This window comes from Nomascus leucogenys, chromosome 15 (genome assembly GCF_006542625.1).
Source record: "Nomascus leucogenys isolate Asia chromosome 15, Asia_NLE_v1, whole genome shotgun sequence".
Lineage (NCBI taxonomy): Eukaryota > Metazoa > Chordata > Mammalia > Primates > Hylobatidae > Nomascus > Nomascus leucogenys.
The window spans coordinates 9915378-9925716 of record NC_044395.1 but is presented as its reverse complement, the minus strand read 5'-3'; the positions used below and the strand labels follow the sequence as shown (position 1 = coordinate 9925716).

Genomic DNA, 10339 nt, shown 5'->3' with positions numbered 1-10339 from the left:
TTCCTCATTAGCTTACGCCGAGCGCGGCTCCCGGCAACGCCGAGCGCGGTGGGTTGGCTCGTCACCCTTCGTTACGCCCTCCGATTGGTCAGTGCCTGTCGGCCTTTGGACCGACCTCAGTTCGGTTGGGTAGAGCGGTCCGAGCTGCACTCCCCCGCCTCTCCACTGTCAATCACATCATCTCTCCGTAACTCATTGGGCCATTGGTCAGTCTAGCCTGAGGGCGGGTTGTTGGGCGGAAGAGAGAGGCTTCTTCCGGCCTCACCGGCTGTCACCACAGAGATTGCCCATCCAGGCAGCGAAGCAGCAGGGCCAGGCAGTTCAGATCTTGAACTCCAGAGAGCTGCACAGTCACCTAGACATCAGTGCCTTTTCCGGAGTCTGATGAACATCTCACTCCCCAACCCACTGGCTCGAGTGGGGCGCAAGATGTGGCGGACCAGTCAGCTCAGGCCTGGTCATTAAGTGTCCCCAGCAACCCTCCTGGAGGGAACTGAGGACGAAGCGCCAGTTGTAATAACGGCACGCTTCATTTATCTTTATCTCGACTTGTTTTATTTGGCATTTAATTCTTCCATTAGCCTTGCAAAACAGACAAAGGCAAGGATCATTCTACCCACGGGACAGACTGGGGAAGTGGCCCAGGGTCCATCAAGTAAACCCTCTGCCCCCAGGCTGCTGGAACTGGAGCTGGCCCACGCTACTGGCAGACTGCTGTTACTTAACTGCCAACTAAATCTTGCCATGACTTTGCTTTGAGGATATGGCCTGTTAGACCAAAAGACGCATCAATCAGGACAACCAAAGGAAGTAGGACAGAGGCTGCGTGCTCCACCACTGAATCAAGAAGGGAAAACAAACAATAATCAATACCAAATTGGAGAGCTGCACTGTTTGAACCTTTGACCTTAAACAAAATTCAGAAATATCATGAAGCAAACTGTTCAATCTTAGAGCACTGAATCTCTAATTTAAGGAATTCTCCTGAATCACAGCTTTATGAACCAAAAAAAAAGATGCTTGAATTTCATCAACTGCACGTCTCAAATTTATTCTACTTTCAAGTCTTCATTTGCAGTCACATAAAGTAACCAATGACTTCTTGTGCGTTTAGCAACTTAACATTACTTGGCCCAGTGAGAAGCTCTGTGGCTAAGAAATCCTTTATTTTGATTAATTCATTTCACTGGAATTGAGTGTTGACTGCAGCTATGTTCTGTTAGGAACTGTGAAGATATACAAGAAATGAGATGTGACTCCTGTGTTAATAGCCTGTGGTTTTGTAATGTTAGGTCAACAACACATGAAACAACTAGGAAACACTTTAAAGCAAGATATAACAATGGGCCAACTCTATTGTACAATTAATTTCTCCAAAATATAATAATACTTCATATTTGCAGAACATTTCATAGTTTCCAGAGCACTTCTTCCCTTGTATTAATTGGGGGATATTTTGTTATGGCTGGAATTAATGTGTATGTCTTTATCATAGAGCTAGAACTAATGCTGGGTCCTAGCATATGAGTAGGAACAGGAAAGGTGGAACAGAATCCAGCGAGAGAAAGTAGTTTGAGCAGACGCCAAGGCAAGAACGAGTACTGAGTATCTGGAGAATAATATGGAGACAAATGATGGAAAGTAATGTGTAGACAAGCTGGTCAGAACTGGCTCTGAGACCTTAATATTTTGGAGGAAAGTGGTCAAAAGTTCAAAGTTTGAGACTGGAAAAGTTAACTTCCTTACACTTCTAATGGTCATACTGGCTTCAGTTAAGCTATAAATTAAAAATAGGCATGGCTTGACAGAACTTGAGTCCTGTTCCCACACTTCTCTCCTTAGGCAGCATGAGCTTCACCATTTGCTCTACCACCTCCACCAGCTACCAGTCCCTGCACTCCATCCAGCCACACAGCCACAGCGTCCGGTTCATCAGCAGCACAGCCAAAGTCTATGCAGGCCTCAGGGGCTTGGGCTCCCGGACCTCAGTGTCCTTCTCCACCAGCTTCTGGGGTGGCTGGGGGTCTGGAGGCCTGGCTGCAGGGATGCCAGGGGTCTGGAAGGAATGGGGGACATCCAGAATGAGAAGGATACCATACAAGGCCTGAATGATTGCCTGGCTTTCCTACCTGGACAAAGTGAGGACTCTGGTGACTGAGAGTCAGAGGCTGGTGAGCAAAATCTGAGAGAACTTGGAGAAGAAGAGATCCCACATCAGAGCCTGGGGGCATGACTTCATGACCATCAAGGACTTGAGGGCTCATATCTTTGCAAATTCTGTGGACAATGCTTGTGTTGTCCTACAGATTGACAATGCCCGTCTTGCTGCTGATGGCTTTAGAGTCAAGTATAAGATGGAGCTGGCCATATGCCAGTCTGTGGAGAGCAACATCCATGGGCTCCACAAACTCACTGATGACACCAATGTCACTCGGCTACAGCTGGAGACAGAGATGGAGGCTCTCAAGGAGGAGCTGCTCTTCATGAAGAAGAACCAAGAGAAGGAAGTAAAAGGTCTACAAGCCCTGATTGCCAGCTCTGAGTTGACCATGGAGGTAAATGCCCCCAAATCTCAGTACCTCAGCAAGATCATGGCAGACCTCCCGGCCCAGTATGATGAGCTGGCTCAGAAGAACTGAGAAAAGCTGGACAAGTACTGGTCCCAGAAGACTGAGGAGCACACCACAGTGGTCACCACGCAGTCCACCAAAATAGGAGCTGCTGAGATGACATTCATGGAGCTGAGATGCATAGTTCAGTCCTTAGAGATCAACCTAGACTCAATGAGAAATCTGAAGGCCAGCTTGGAGAACAGACTGAGGGGGGGTACAGGCCCGCTATGCCATGCAAATGGAGCAGCTCAGTGCTGCACCTGGATTCAGAGCTGGCACAGGCCCAGGCAGAGGGGCAGTGCCAGGCCCAGAAGTATGAGGCCCTGCTGAACATCAAGGTCAAGCGGGAGGCTGAGGTTGCCACCTACTGCCGCCTGCTGGAAGATGGGAAGGACTTCAATTGTGGTGATGCCCTGGACAACAGCAACTCTATGCAAACCATCCAAAAGACTGTCCAGGATAGTGGATGACAAAGTGGTGTCTGAGATCAACAGCACCAAAGTTCTGAGGCGCTGAGTCAGCAGAAGCAGTGTACCCTTTGGGGAGCAGGAAGCCAGTGAAAAGTTCAGAAGTCATTGGATGTCAAAAATCAACTAAGTAAGTAAAAGAAGGGACATGAATGGGGAGGTACTCCAAAGTTTTTTACGTCTTCCTGAATGGTTATAACATTATTAGGCTTTCTCCCTCTTAAGAGGGGACCCACCTCCCAAGTACTCCCCAAATGCACCCCTTAACTAGGAGAGGGGTGTTATTAATAGTTTTCTGATTAAATGATATCATATCCTCTCAATGAGATTGAGAGAAGTGCCGTCATCATGGTGCTTCATCTTTGCTGTCTCAGAATCAAAACTGTGTCCCTCACCCTAAAAAAGACTGATTATTTGATCATCTAATTTTTCTCTTTTAAAAAATTGTCTTCCCTGGCCAGGCATGGTGGCTCACGCCTGTAATCCCAGCACTTTGGGAGGCCGAGGCAGGTGGATCACCTGAGGTCAGGAGTTTGAGACCAGGCTGGCCAACATGGTGAAACCCCGTCTCTACTAAAAATACAAAAATTAGCCGGGCGTGGTGGTGCACACCTGTATTCCCAGCTACTGGGGAGGCTGAGGCAGGAGAATCTCTTGAACCCAGGAAGCTGGGGGTTGCAGTGAGCCAAGATGGCACCACTGCACTCTAGCCTGGGCAACAGAGTGAAACTCCATCTCAAAAAAAAAAAAAAAAATTTTCCGCATGCCATGTTATACAGTACCTCTACGCATTGCTCCACATCTCTACTGTATATGTATTCCTCATACTGTACTTGTAGAATGCACATAGGTGCCATATATGAATGCATGCCATTTTGTTAACTTATTTTCTTCTGTCATAAACAAACAAAAAAGTCAAAGCAATAATGACAAAAGCCAGCGTTTCATTTCCTCCTCAAATGTGTAAAATCACTTGTTATGCTGCCTAGTACAGGGGAAGAGTACAAAGAGGCCACTAGGGTTAGCAAGGGCATGGAATGATTTCAAGAGAAGATGTAAAGCTTTCTTGCTCATTTTATAGTTATCAAAACTTTTTCTGCCAGTGAGCCCTGAATTTTTTGTACGCAATTTCTTGTGTGATTACATTAGCATTTCTACAGGTCTGAAAATGTAGCAAAAACTGAAGTAATTGTTGGTTATTGGCTGAGGCTCAAAACTACTAATTTTGCTAATTCTCAATTTTGCTAATTGAGAAACCAAGTAAACAAAAATATCCTCAACTACTATTGTCAGTAGTTGAAGTCAAATTACTGACCTTCCAAGGCCACCCAGAATTATCGCCATGATTTTCTGGATCATAATATTCATCTGATGTTATAGACCAAGAGTTGGCAAACTATATGGCCTGTGGGCTTAATCTTAGCTTGTACAACCTGCAAGCTAAGAAGGATATTTACATTTTTAAATGCTTAAAAAAAAAGAAGAAAAAACGCTTTGTGACATATGAAAATGATATCAAATCTAAATTTTGATTTCCATAAGTAGAATTTGACTGGAATCCAGGCATGCTCATTCGTTTATGTGTTGTTTATTTCTCCTTTTGCTTTGTAACAGCAGAATTGAGTAGTTACCACAAAGACTATATGGCCCATAGCCTAAAATATTTACTATTAGGCCCTTTAAGTAAAGGTTTTAATTCTTACTAACTTAGAGATTCCTAATAAATCATGTCTGATAAACTGTTGGAATTGAAACAAACTTTGGAAATCATTTAGTGTTAATTTAAAGATCTCACATTGGTAGAGCTATGTTACCTCTTGCCTAAAATCACATAGTCAGCAGACGGAGGTGGTATTAATACTAGAACCCCAGTTCCCCTGGTCCCAGGTTTTTTTCCTCCAGACTTCGTCTTTCCTCATGTAGTTTATTTTATGATGGGATAGGTGTTACGTAGGCTGGAAACAAGGAGAATTCATCAAAATTTTTCCAAGTTTTGATCTCATGTCTCATTCACACAACTGCAGTGCAGCATGCATCAGTTTATGGATCCTTGGGCTTTCATTATTTATTTCAGCTCATTTGAACTGCCTTCTGTTTTCCATTTTTCTTCTCAGAAAGTATATGGCCATCATAAAGAAACTTTCTCACTTTTATGCTCTTTCTGTTTTTAAAAAAATTTTTTCTTTCTCCTTTTACAAAGGATTTTGGGGGTGACTGAATTTCTATTCCAGCCTAAAGTTCTTAAAGGAAGTGAGGATAGTTAGAAAAAAAAGAGGGCACCTAGTTTTGACACTGGAATCCACGATGGGCCGTATATGTGGAGAGGAGAGGGAGTGTCCTAAATTGGTGTGTGTAGTGTACATGAACATATATGGGCTTTTCCAGGGAGAGTATTCATAGCTTACATAAGATTTGTAAAAGAGTCCATGACCCAAATAGATTTGGAACTGTAGATGTAAAGGAGATATATTTTGAGGAGAAAGCCGCCCAGATGTGTGGTGGTGGAGATCGATCCAGGTTCCCAGGACTGTCGGACCTCACCCAGTGTGAGGGGAGAGCTCTCCGCCCACTTACATCAGCCTATCCAAGTCTTACCTTTTCTGCCACATATAGAGATGATAAAAATTCATCAGATTCACAGAATGATTGAACTCAGATGGTGATGAAATCTCAGTATAATTCTTTCCAGAGAATGTTCTGATTAATAGAAACTGCAGAGGAACTAATTTTATGAAAATAGCAAATGGGATTGTTTCATTGAAGCAAGCGGGAGAGCAGGAGCTGATGCCAAGCAGGAAGATGCAAACAACCCCATTGTATGGAGCTGACAGCTCCAATCTTGCCGCTTATTTATTAAATGTCTTTCCGCTGTAAATTATTAAGCCTGGATTTTGGGAGATGTGGGAGCTGACAGGATAAGACAATAGAACGGAAAGCAAACCTGGAAAGCTTCCTTCAGTTTTAATGCAGTACTGTACTTTCTGAAAAGCCTTTGCCCCCCTCTGGTGTTGGAGAAGGGGGAGGATTCTCTCTTTGGTGGGACTCAGAGATGGATGAGACAAGTAACAGACTTTTAATTTCTGAATTATTTGCCAGTTCTTGAATGGTTTTCAGAGAAATCAGAATGGTTTTCAGAGAAAATTCAACCTTTTGGCTCAACAACTGAGTGCCAGATATTTTGTCTATTCTCTGAAAAGTCTGTTTCAGACGAGGAGCTTGGTTTGCCTTAACATTATGAAGTGCCAAATTATATGTTTTAGGGCGCTCAGCAGCCAGAGGATTGGGTTTATTTGGCTTATTGGGTAGCTGGGAAGGTGGCTCACTGTGGGAAAGAGGCTCACTGTGGGAAAGAGTTCTAAGGTCTATTTCTTTTATTTATTTATTTATTTATTTATTTTATTTATTTATTTTGAGTTGGAGTCTTGCTCTGTTGCCCAGGCTGGAGTGCAGTGGCGTAATCTCAGCTCACTGCAACCTGTGCCTCCCGGGTTCAAGACATTCTCCTGCCTCAGCCTCCAAAGTAGCTGGGATTACAGGCACGCACCACCATGCCTGACTAATTTTTGTATTTTTAGTAGAGACAGGGTTTTACCATGTTGGCCAGGCTGGTCTCGAACTCCTGACCTCAGGTGATCCACCCACCTCGGCCTCCCAAAGTGCTGGGATTACAGGCATGAGCCAATGCACCCAGCCCTAAGGACTGTTTCTTAAGCTAAAGAGTAGGAAAAGACTGATGGACAGAGACGGAGTTGAACTCTAAGCTTGGCATCATTTGAAAAGCTGGAGTTCTGGTAAATGGGAGAGTAGCTACTTTACGTGAATTTTAGGTTCAATTTTTAGTCCTCTGTTTTCCTGACAGCATAATGGAGGGCAGTGGGCCATATTTCTTGGCCAGGCACCAGGCAAGTAACAGTATGTGCATTAGTATAGATGCATAAGAGGAGGGCCCTTCATTCACTGTGTGTCCATTCATTTGACAAATATTTATTGAGTGTTACCGTGCGCTTTGAACTGTTCTGGAAAATGGGAATAAAGAATAAACAAAACCAAGTCCTGCTCTCATGGAACTTATATTCTAGTAGGAGAAGCCAGATAATCAACAAATAAATGTATCAGCTATCTGCTGGTTTTCAGTGCTATGAAGAAGTAAAGTGAGGAAAAAGAACAAAGAGTGATGAAGGGGCATGTAGGGTGGGAGGGCACCATTTTATATAAGGTAGTCAAGGCAGACCTCTCTGATAAGGTGACATCTTAGCAGTGACCTGAAGGAAGTGAGTGAGCTGGCAGCTATTTGGGGAAGACCTAAGGGTCAAGCAGGCATACGAGGCCCTGAGACAGGCAGGCGGTGGGTGTACTCCAAGAACTGCAAAGTTGGGGGAGGATCTCCATAGAGGGCCTTGTGGGCCATTGAGGCAGCTTGAACTTTCTTCTGAGTAAGATGGGAAGTTGAAGGAGTTTTGAGCAATGGTGTGACAAGATCTGACTTACCAAAAACCAAAAAGAAAATGTAAAGTCCATTAACAGTTAATGCAGTCTATGGTCAGGGGGGCCTAGTTCCCACAATACCAAGCCCTTGGATGATTCCTCCCAGTATGTGGAATGGGCAGGCTCATTTCAGTTCTCCTCTGCAGGGCGGGTAGGATTTCTCTGTTATCTGTAAAATGACATCCTTTCCTGGAGAGTGCCAAGGGTGATGATAATCTGGGGTTAATGTCCCTTTGTTCCATAGAATACGAGGAGGATATAAAGCCATCAAACATCAAGAGAGAGAATCTGTCCCCATTGGCCCTGCCCAGCCACTGGGTTTGCCATCTGGGCATCTTTTCTAGGCAGCAGATATCAACTGGCTGGCCAGAGGAAGATTCTGTGAGTTCTGATCCCTTCAGCTCTTGCCAAGGAGAGGACCTATGCCTGAGTGGCAAAATACCAGGCAACAGCTAGGAGGATCTATATTGCAAACTCGGATGGAGCCTATAGAGAAACATTTGGTGGTGGGGGTTAGGAAACTCATGATACTTTATGGGAAAGTGTAAGAGTATTAGAAGAACCACAGAGTTTCTGTATCAGCAGATGTCTTGAGGCATCGTTATAGCCCATGACAAGGCTGAGCCCGCACTTCCTTATGAAGTCTGAAGTTCACTGTGTAGCTGGAAAGTATTCCCGTTCAGGTGGGTTCACACCAATGACTACTTTCTATCTGTTCTATCTGACAGAAAGGCATTTCAGAACAAGGTCAAGCTGAAGCTGTGAGTAGTGTGACCAGTGTTTTTGAGCTCTGAGTAAGAGGACATGGCCAGACTCAGAACTGAGAGATTTTAAAATATGGCGACAAATCTTATTTGAGCTCTCAGCTGCTCAAATTGAAAAGCTTTTTTACAGATCAGTGCTGTATTCTAGGACTGAAAGTCCAAATAATTGGGATGGAGATCTAAGAGCTAAATCAGGATTAGGAATAGAATATTGTCAGAAGCTCACAAATACCTAGGTGTGGCCCAGCTTGGGAGTGTAGTCTCACAAATATTCCACTTTTTTTTCTTTTCTTTCTTTCTTTTTTTTTTTTTTTTTTTTTTTGGTGAGTGGCACTGTCCATAAGGAAGAGAAGAAGCCTTGAAGATTTCAGTTCTGGGACTTTCTGCCCCAGAACCCTGTTTTGCTAACCTCTGTGGCACCATGCCAAACAATTCTCAATGGAAAATATTGACATTATGAGTTGCTACAAAAACTCAGAGGCCCTGAAGGCAGTAGATGTGATTCAAATTAATAAATGATGATACATGTACTCACTGCTTTGATTACATAGCCAGCAAGGCCCCCAGGTTGAGACAGTCAGGGGGCATTAGCCAGCATGTAAGCAGGGTACAGGGAGAAGAAAGGAGGGGAGTGACAAAGGGCAGGAGACTTGAGCAGTGAAGAGAATGAAGCCAAACGCCCTAAAAAAAAAAAGGAAGCCCAGTGTGCAGTCCTTTAGGTGGTACATGGTTGAGAAGGATCCTCATGGCTTCAACTGCTCAAAATTTCCCACACCCTCTATTTCTGAAGGTCATTGCCCACTGGGTAGACTCCAGATTCTGCCTGATCCCTTGGTCATGTTTTGACCTAAGGAATAAAGGCCTGATGCAATTCACTTCAAAAGCTGAGCATTCTCCCATCCATCAGGCAGATTCTAGAAATGGGGGATATGGAGATAAGACACAGCCCCTTTCTTCACATTGTTCACATTCCACTGTGTGACGCAAACAAGAAAAACCAAGAGGTAGCAAATTGAGGGTGCGTCCTAGGTACAAGGAGGAAACTAGAGGGCTTGGGGATGGCTTCCAAGGTGACATTTCCAAGGTGACACTGCCTCTCTGGATGAATGCATATTAGCCAAAGTGAGCAAGTGGGAAAAGATTCTGGGCACAAGGAATAGCATGTGCCAACACTGAGTGGCGTGAGAGAGCATGGCAGAACAGGTGCTGGGCAAGCAGTGTGGAATGTGTTTGGTATGGGGCATACTGGGGCTGAAAGCAGGGGAGGCAGTAGAGGCAGATGACCAGGCAGGAGGTCGTTGGGATCTGGATCACAACAGCTTAAATGACAGGATAAGGAATTTAGACATTATCCTGCAGATTCTGTTGAGCCACTGAAAGATTTTACAAAGGAGGGTATTTATGCTTCATAAAACAAAACAAAACAACAAAAAAACCTCTTTTTCCATGAATCGCTTATCTAGTCTTTGGCCTCTGCTTGAGCATGTTCAAGGTTGGGGAGCTCCCAACCTCCCAAAGCTGCCCACTTCACTGTTGGATGACCAGAAATTTTAGAAAGTTCTTTCTTACACTGAGCCAAACTCTGTCTCCTCACAATTCCTACTCTTCCTGTCTAGTTTTACCATTTGTAGCAACACATAAAAGGCCATTTAAAAATACATGAAGATGCCTCTCAAACCTTCCCTTAGTTTTCAGTTTTTCAAGTGTCCAGGTTTCCACAGAGCTCCCTCATTCTTTGTCTATTTCATTGTTTCTAGACTCCTTTACCATTCTGGTCACAGTTTTCTGGATGAACTGTGCTTTATTAATGTATCTTTTAGAATCTTGTGCTAGAATTGCTCATAATACTTTAAATCATCCCTGAAAGGCAGGAAGTGCAGTGATGCTACTACGATGCTTCTTCTGAGCTGGACGCCTATGACCATTAGTGATTCCAATGTCCTTAGATTGTTACTGGTCACATCTCACTGCTTTTAAAGCTTTTGATTAACCAAAGCATCTAACTCTTCTG

General features: G+C 44.0%; 1 protein-coding gene and 1 pseudogene across 1 annotated transcript in view; both read left to right on the top strand.

Moving 5' to 3' along the window:
* Nucleotides 1–1248: 1248 nt before the first annotated feature.
* LOC100589199 lies at nucleotides 1249–3128 on the top strand (annotated as a pseudogene).
* Nucleotides 3066–10339, top strand: part of PKNOX2 (PBX/knotted 1 homeobox 2) — a 319311-nt gene continuing 312037 nt past the window's right edge. The window contains exon 1 of the mRNA XM_030828929.1: nucleotides 3066–3213. The gene's annotated coding sequence lies outside the window, so the exon portion shown is untranslated. The remainder of the gene's footprint in view (nucleotides 3214–10339) is intronic.